This window comes from Nicotiana sylvestris, chromosome 6, assembly GCF_000393655.2.
Source record: "Nicotiana sylvestris chromosome 6, ASM39365v2, whole genome shotgun sequence".
Taxonomy (NCBI): Eukaryota; Viridiplantae; Streptophyta; class Magnoliopsida; order Solanales; family Solanaceae; genus Nicotiana; species Nicotiana sylvestris.
Window position 1 is genome coordinate 41,645,808 of NC_091062.1, and position 9,995 is coordinate 41,655,802.

Here is a 9,995-nt window from a genome sequence, read left to right on the forward strand (position 1 = left end):
TGCTTCGTCTTTCACCTTTCTTTCCCAAGCATCGGTCCGCCAAATGACCCTCTTACCCTCAAAGATGCAACATGTATCACATAGGGACGATTGAATGTCTTTTTGGGCCACGGGCCCATTTTGACAAAATTTGGATAGGCTTCCTACAAAGGGACACGGTAACTGGGACCGAGCCCTGTTAGGTCTAAATGACATGATGCAAATAAAAATGACTGAAAGGCTGACCAAAGTTTGGGGTTCACTAACAAGGCAATTCGGGGGAGCGTATGGTCGATGGTGGCTGCTCAATCTTTCCACCCACTCCATACGTCCGACGGACCCCCCTCCTAAATTAAGGGTGACTCAACAAAGAGTTCGTGCACGCGACGCGTACTCCGAGACTTGTTGCAGAAAGAAGACTCATGGTTATGCACATGATGATAGTTTATAAAACAGTAACACATTAAGAAAAGCGATAAACAAATAACCAACAAAACAAGGAAATAAGACAAACAAAGCAAATAAAGAAAACAAACACCTCAACCGAATATCCTAAAAGCCAACAAGATCAAATACCAGCTCGAACCTGCAGGTCCCCAGCAGAGTCGCCAGAGATGTCACACCCCTTTTTAACCAAACTTCACTAAACCCTCTTAAATAAAATAAAAGATTTAGTAAAGCTCAAAAGGGTTTTTAATTAAAAAGTGACAAAATTGTGTTCAAAAGGAAATAACTCAGAGTTGCCACCTGACATTGGTTTCGGTGTGTCAGGTCACCATTTTTTTTTAAATGATTTTTCCTTTAAAATACTTTGGACTCCAAACTAAGTCTGCACCAGAGATTCGGGTAATGGGGTTCATTTGACTCGGGGAGAAGGTGTTAGGCACTCCCCAAGTCCCGTAACTAGTACGGTTGCATACTTGATCAAGTTGGCACTTAAAATATTCAAATTGAGGTATAAACACAGAAAAGAAAATAAACACAATAGAGGCTCGAGGTCGTCCCCACCTAACCAAAAGAAAATAAAAGAAGAAAATAAATGTAAAATCCTAAATACTATAATTTTCCCACGAAGTTCGTCATGGCCTCCAAATACATGATACTACGGGGCATTCCCCGGAATAAAATATATACAAATTCTTCGGGGCATTCCCCGGATAAATTTAACTAAGGGAGCGACCTCTTGCCTCAAGGCTAACAAAATCTTAAAGCTTGCCTACCCAAGTGTGGTCGGCTTAAACATGCTCCTATCGATTCAGTAGAATATAATAATAACAATTGAAATCCTTTTTTTTAATTTCTAGTACCCAAACCCCACTGCCACTTTATCCAATTCCAACATTTACACCAAGTATATGTTTTTAATATACTAATTCGCAATAGCAGTGATAAATATGCAGATTAAGGGAAAGACAATAGCATGGTTGAAACAGAACTTCATTCACGCTCAAAATTCGAGTAGGATGAGAAATGGACCTTACCGTCGAAATCTTTCAATTTCGGATTAACAAAAGAACATCCAACAATGAATCACCAACAAATCTTTGAACGAGCAATTGGACGTGCGACCAAAGAAAACTCGACCGACAGCCTCGAATTACAAATAGAGCCAGCGACCGAAACAGCCTTACAAACTCAGTCGACCAGACAGCCTTACAAACTCAGTCGAAGCTCTCAAAGAACGAAAACCGGTATCAACAAAAAGCTTCACTCGATTTGTTCTATTTGGGTTAGGATCTGCTGGATTTTCGGCTGAAAAGGGAGTTGTTATTGCTGGATTCTTGTTACGTTTGAGCTCCAATCTGATGGGGTCTGTGCAACGGTGGGTTTGAGAGGGAGTTGTGGTGGTGCGGTCGTTGGTCGTTGTAGGGCTGGTTGACGCCGTTGCTGGTGGGCGGCGGGTCTGGTGAGGTCGTGAGGTGGGTGACTGTAATGGTTCCGCTGCTGGAGTGTTCGGGGGATGGAGTGACTGGTCGTTCGGAGGAGGGCAGCGGCTGCGTGGCTGGTCGGCGGCGTGAGAGATCCGACGACGGGGGTGGACTAGCGGCTGGTTCCTTTTTTAGTTCAAGACTAGGAAATTGAAAAAAAACTTGGGTTAGGGTTTCTATAATTGGGTATTTTATATGAAGGTGGGAAGGGATGATGGTCATTGGATTAGAAGGAAATAGACTAGGATTAAATCTTGCACATAAATTGGCTAATGGGTTGGGAAGAATGGGCTAAGAATAATTGGGTTTAAGTTAAAAGAAATGGACTCACACCTTTGGGCCTACAAATTTTCTTGTTGGACAAAGACAAACTCAAAAATCCTACCAAAATATTAATTAAACTTAGTTAAGTAAATAAACAAAATTTTGAAATGAAACTACTTTTTTTGTATTTTTAAATGTTATAACAATAAAGTAAAAAGTAAAGAAAATAGGCTAAAGTCATGATAAAATTAAGATACCATGAATAAAAATATACTAATTGATCTTAAACTAAAGATAAAAATATAGAAACGCGATAAACACGATAAATAAAATTATTTTATGTTTTTTTTATCTTAGGACTAAAAGTAAAAAGATTAAAATTATATTAAAATAAAGTCAAGTAAATATTTTAAAAATATTAAAATACTAAAACTAACTTTAAAATTTGTGCGGGTCAAAAATTACGTGCTTACAGAAGTAATCTAAAACGGATCGAACGAACTGAATGTAATTCCTAATATAATCTTTTTCGCTAGTGGTCGATTTGCATTAAATAGTGACACTCATAGCTATCAAATCCTGGATCCGCATCTGTACAGACCTAAACGATGCTTGGAGAATCTGGCGTATCAGTCGTCTTCATTTTCTATTTCTTATCAGTGGGATCTTTTGGCACCCTTTCACCTTCATTTTCACGATTTTTAAGAATTTCAATGGATTTATATCCAACTGTTGTTTAACTTTTCCTTACTCTCATAAAGAAACCCAAAAAAAAAAAAAAAGAGAGAGAGAAACTTTATTCTAATTTATGATCTAATGAAAAAGAAAAATAGATTTAATTTAATGTTCCCTTCTTGACAATTCTCTTGTTTATCCAGCCTTCTTTTGCTATCCTTATCTTTTTCCCTATCGTTTCAATCTCCATAGTTTTTCTCCTCTTGAAAAATTTCACTTACTATGTGGTGGTGGCAGTAAGTGGGGATTTTTTTTGGTAGAGGGGAGGGAAGGGTGGATGCTGGAAATGACAGCATTTGTGATTAAGAGCCCGTTTGGTCAAGCTACCAAAAATTATTTATTTTAAAAAACGCGTTTGTTCAAAAGTGTTTTTTGAAAAAGTACTTTTCAAAATAGCAATTTGTGTCTGGCAATTCGTTTAAATAGTACTTTTTGCAAGCTCATTGTGTTTGACCAATTTTTTAAACAAGCACTTTTAAGTATCAAATTACGAAAAAGGACGGTAAAGGTTCAATTTGTGATTAATATTATTTAGAAAAAAGATGTAAATATTTATTATAAAAGAATTCAATTAAAATATAAAACGTAGAGTAAAAATATAAATTAAAAATTCTAATCAATATAAAATATAGTTATTCCAAAGTAATAACATTGATTGTTTAGTATTACTTGTTGTTTACATGATAATTTAAATATGTCAAAATACATCATTCAATATAAATTTAGAATCTACTCTTAGGAAAATTTAGAATCTACTCTTAGGAATAGGAGAAATAGAATTAAAATATGATAAAAATAAAACAGAGAAGAAATGTATAGTTGAAATAAAAAGGAAAAGGAAAATTTTAAAAAATTAATGAGGAATAATTTGGAAAATATAAACTTATTGTAAGGTTATTTTAATTTTGAACAAATTAATTTTCTGTGTCTGCTTCTTGGAAGGAGCTAGAATTTGTAATTCTCCCCAAAAGCAGAAAAACTGCTTCCGTTACTATTTAAAAGTACTTTTTTATTTTGGCCAAACACCTTAAACTTTTTTTTGGTTTAAAACCTCCAAGAAGCTTTTTTTTTTTTGGTTTCCCACCCGGTGTTCGATACCCGCATTGGAGCCCGACTATATCCGGATTCGCGCCGGGTAAGGCCCCATTCGGGGGGTAACACTCCCTATGAAGGATTTTTTCATACCCAAGGCTCGAACTCGAGACCTCTGGTTAAGAGAGGAGCTGCCCTATCCACTGCACCACATCCTTTGGTGGTGACCTCCAAAAAGCCACCTATTAAAACTGTCAGCACCCCACATGTTATATCTAAAGGAATATTCAATCAGTTGTAACATTTACCTCCAAGAAGCTTGGTTCTAATACTAAATGTTACAACTGATTGAATATTCCTTTAGATATAACAGGTGGGGTGCTGACAGTTTTAATAGGTGGTTATGTGTAGAAAATAAATAAAAACACTCTAAGTGGAAAGAAGGCTATGAATATGATCTGAGTGTGAAAATGGAGGCTGTCAACAGTAGTGAAATGGTGGAGAAATGAGAGTCATTTACTGTGTCTTTTGTGTCTATTGTGAACTAATTAGTTTATAAGATTACTTGTGTCTATTGTGAACTGGATTAAAATTGATGAAACTTAGCTTTACATAAAAATATTTACAAATATGCTTGCAAAATTAGACCATTGTACTACTTCAAGTGATGACCCTTTTATTATTTTTCCCTTCAAACTGAAAATATAATACCCTCGTCATGATGAGTTCATTAGTAAAAAAAAATTCTGTATAAACAAATTAAACTCTTCAAATTGAATGTATTTCAAGAACTCTTCTTGTACACAAACTTCATACTAGGATTGACATATATCAAAATATGAAAGAATTTGATTAGTAAAAAAGGATCTCTTAATCCGATTAAATAATTTGCTTGGTAATCCTATAAAATCCCCCACTCTAGCAGTGCAAAACGTAGTACTTAATAATATGGATGAGAAAAACTTGCTTTCTTCTTTTCTCATTTGTTCGTTTGCATTTTATTGTTCAGTTATGTAGGTAGAGCTGAGAAATCTGATTCATCCACACGTGATGATGATGCATCTTCACAAAGAAAAGAATTAGACTGGTTGCATATCTTTAGGGTTTATGTCTTACGTAACGATAGTAATAAATAAGATTGATATAGTTCAAGTGGTAATTATCTTTTAGTTTATTCCTAGTTTGTTCAGCTATATGGTTTTCTTTTGTTTGGCTTAGACGTATTATTATGAAATTAATAAGGTTAGTTTATAATAGAGTTTCTTTTCTTTGTTCTTATTTTATTAGATTTTTATATTTTTCAGTTTTTCTTTAAGTAGTTATTTCATTTTTTTCTCCGTTTCTACTATATATTAGCATGAAGTTTTGTGAATAGAAGCTCTGCCATTCGAATTACATGATAGATATTTTTTAACAACGAAATGATTCCAACTTAATGTTATGCCACTTTTTAATATTTCATGGAAAATGAGATATTTAAATATCTAAATAAGTACTCCCTCCGTTTCAACTTGTATGCCATAATTTAACTTAGGCTAGTTTAACTTGAGAGAGAAGGTAAAAAATTTAAAACTTTGTCTAGTCCTAAACATGCCAGTTTGCGTAGCTATAAGACTTTTGGAATTTGTAACTTAAACATAAATAATATTTGTGTAGCTTAAAAGCATTCTCAATCTAATAATTTAGTGTCTTGATCTGATGTATTTGATTTGAGCCACACAATTTGCTAAATCGTTTGTCATTGTGACTGATGGTAAGACTCTATATATAATCATGGAAATGGCGCCTCTAAATTTGTCAACTTTTGGATGAAATAATTTAGAAAAAATTGCAGATTTTAGCAATATATTTACAATTAGATTGTTCTATTGAAACTGCAGTTTAATCAAATGAAAAGTCAGTTTAACCTCTTGAAGGACAATAGTTCCTCGCTTTTGGCATATCAACATATTCTTTACTCTACTCTATCACAGAATTCTTCAGCTGGCCACATGCATTAATTTTCATCATGTTACTTATTTTGCTGAATTGCTAATTTCTATGGTTTCTCCTTTCTAGTGTTCTCATCATATATCATGCATGAACTCAGACTGGAACATGGAAAAAAAATATTTATCCATATCTTGCCTAACCATGATCATCATCATCAATGTCGTCAAGTGTTTCCCAAATCTTGACTCATCCATACATGTATTAGAGCATAAGTTAAGCATCAGCTACTTTACTGCGACCAAGTCTTTAGCTAGTAGTTAGGAATTTGTTATTCCTTTATCTTCTCAAATAAATCTCCTTATTCAAGGAGTTTGTTTAGCAAGTAGTTTAGTCCTCCTCTTCTAGAGGAGTTAGTTTAGGGAATTGGTTTGTCACTCTTGTATTTAAAGGTTGCTTTGATTCAATAAAGATATCAGCTTTTTGTGTCTCTCTTGTTCTTATATGGTATCAAGAGCCTCAACAAACTCTAACGAGTAAGATCCTATCTTTTTTCTCTCCCACCCACCCTCCATAAATAGCCAACACTACAGGAGTTGTTAATAACAATAGTGGTGTGATAGTCGTCCAATTTAATCCTGCGTCACAATTGCCAATAAAATTACAAGGCAGCCACAACTTTGCAACGTGGAAGGCACAATTTTCCATGCTTATGCATGGCCATGATCTTTATGGTCATCTAGATGGGTCTACTCCTGCCCCATCTCGCACTATCACAAATGGCACAGTCCTTAGTGCCAATCCTGCATTTGCTCTTTGGTTTCGTCAAGACCAACTCATTCAAAATGCACTTATGGCATCTGTTGATCCAACAATTGCCACTACCGTTGCAGCTGCTGACTCAGCAAAAAAAGCCTGGGATGCATTGCACACTGCATATGCTAACAAGTCCCAAACCAGAATTTTCAGTCTTCGCGATCGACTTGCGCGACTCACAAAAGACTCCCAACTAGTTATTGAATATTTGCAAAGTATTCGATCCATGGCTGATGAGCTCTCTACTGTTGGTGCCCCTGTCACAAACTGTGAACTCATTGTTAAGATCCTGAGTGGTCTAGGACCAGAGTTTCATGAGATTTCTGCTACGATTCGTGCTCGTGACTCCACTATTACGTATGAAGAACTCTATGAGAAGCTTCTTGATCATGAGCTTTTACTTAGACATGAAGAGTCAAAGAAAGCTCCTAGCCAAATTACTGCTATTGCTGCTACATTCAACAAATCTGGAAACTCCAACAATCGCAACAATCGTCACTCCAACAATAACAATGGCAACAACCAACAATGGCGATACAACAATCGCTCTAATTCACAAAATCAAGGGCGATCTTCGAACACCAACAACTCTTATGATGGTGTTCGCTTCCAGTTATGCAACAAACCAGGTCATGTTGCAAGTGTATGCAGATCCAGATCTCACAATCATTTTGAGGCCAAGGCCAACTATGTTTCGGGAATGCACGCATCAGCAAATCCCTGGATTCTCGACTCTGGAGCATCTCACCACATAACTGATAATCCTCACAACTTGCAGGAATACAATGGCATGGAGCAGGTCTCCATGGGTGATGGTAACAAAATACCAATAACTCACACTGGTTTAACTCAATTACATGCATCAAATAATGTTTTTAAACTCTCTAACACTCTCTGTGCTCCTAGCATTAAACGCAACTTACTCTCCATCTCTAAATTTTGTCAAGATAACCTAACCTCTATTGAACTCTTTCCGTTTCATTTTTCTGTGAAGGACCTGGAAATGCGGAATCTGTTGGTGCACGGTCGGAGTAGAGACGGTCTCTATGAGTGGCCAACCTCACATTTCATATCTTCCCCTAAAGCGCATTTGGTCTCCACCAACACATCCATGTTCACCTGGCATCGTCGATTGGGTCATCCGCATGCAAGAGTTTTAAATTTTGTTTTGAATAAATTCTCGCTACCTTGCTCGCGAGACAAATTTTTAGTTTGTAATTCTTGTTCATCGAACAAGGCTCATCGCCTTCCTTTTCAGAATCTTACTTTATCAAGTACCAAACCGTTTCAAACAATATTTAGTGATATATGGGGTCCTTCTCCAGTTTTATCGATTGACAAAAAATCATATTATTGCATTTTTATTGATCAATACACCAAATATACTTGGCTACATACACTAAAAAATAAAAGTGAGGTTAAAGACCTTTTCAAAAATTATCAAGTATTAATGGAACGTCGTTTCAATACAAAAATTCTTTCTATCTATACTGATGGTGGTGGTGAATATAAAAGTCTTGATCCATACCTAAATTCACAGGGTATTGAACATCTTTTATCTCTCCCAAACACCCCCCAAAGAGTCGCTCTTGCCGAACGACGTCACAGACATATTATTGAAACGGCAAGAACTTTACTTCATGAAGCTTCGCTTCCACCGACTCTTTGGTCATTTGCTTGTCAACATGCGGTTTATATCATAAATCGCTTGCCAATCTCACTTTTACAAAATAAATCACCTTTTCAAATATTGTTTGGTAACGATCCAGATTATAATTCTTTAAAAAATTTGGGTGTCTCTGTTATCCCTAGCTCAAACCCTATTCAAAAAATAAATTAGAGCCACGGTCAACACCTTGTATTTATTTAGGTTATTCTTTAAATTATTATTGTCATCAATGTTTTGATCCGAAATCTTCCAAAATATATTTATCTAGAGATGTAAAAAATTTTGAACATAATTTTCCTTTTCCAAATATCTTTTCAAATATTTTTTTAAATTTTAAAACTCTTGAGTGGGAAAACCTAATTGAAACTAACCCATCAAAATCTCCTATTTTTTCTCCTCCTATAATAAGTGAATTACCCAACCCTATACTTATCCCAAATACAGAAACCAGCGCTCAAGAGAACACTGTGTCCTCTACCTGTGCTCTAACAGAATCTGCAACTACAGGTACATCTTCTACTTCTCCTCCTACAAATTCTGTTGTTCCTCTTGATCTTAATGATTCCCAATCGTATCCCTCATTGCCATCCCCAACAGTTATCCCAAGAAATTCAAATGTCTCCTCTCATCCACAATCACTACGTACATTATCACTACCCCCTTCCTCAACACCTATATATTCTCAGCAACCATTCACCTCAGTCCCGCAGCCTCAATCACCATCTTTACCAATTGTATAAAGTCGTAGAACGACCAAAATGACATCTACTGGCCAACCCACTATTGCTCGTACCACTGCCTTAACTCCGCAACCCTCACAACCTACCCTCGAACCACTTCCAGTCACAGAACCACAACAACCTTCTCTCCCTCCTCCAAATCGTGTTGTGACACGTTCACAAAACAACATTCATAAACCGAAAACAATCCTTGACTTCATGGCTCACTTAACTATGCGCTTAGTGCTTTCAATTGTTGTCCAGTAGAATTGTCCCATACGTTAGCTTGATGTTAACAACGCATTCTTGCAGAGTCACCTAGAAGAAGAAGTCTACATGGTCCAACCTCCGGGTTTTGAAGACGAGCAGTTTACCTCACATATATGTCGCCTGAAAAAAGCTATATACGGACTCAAGCAACCTCCTCGGGCCTGGTACAATGAACTTAAGACGTTCCTTCTTTATTTGGGATTTGTCAAGTCTGAATATGATGCATCACTTTTCATTCGCAAAGTATCGAACAGCGTGTTGTATGTGTTGGTCTATGTCGACGATATCATCATCACAGGGAGCCATAGCTCATATGTAAATCAGGCTATATATTGTATTGCTGGCCGTTTTTCCATTAAGGAACTCGGAAACCTTAACTTTTTTCTCAGAGTTGAGGTGCTTCGTGTTGCAGATGGAATTACTCTATCACAATCCAATTACATCAGTGAAATCCTCTCTGAAGAAAATATGAAAGACTGCAATTCTGCAAAAACTCCAATGAGTTCCACTGAAGTGCTTCAACAAAATGATGGAGCGGAACCAACTAATGCCACTCGATACAGGAGAGTTCTTGGAAAACTACAGTACTTGTCTTTTACTCGTCCGGACATAAGTTTCTCAGTGAACAAATTGTCTCAATTTATGCACTCCCCA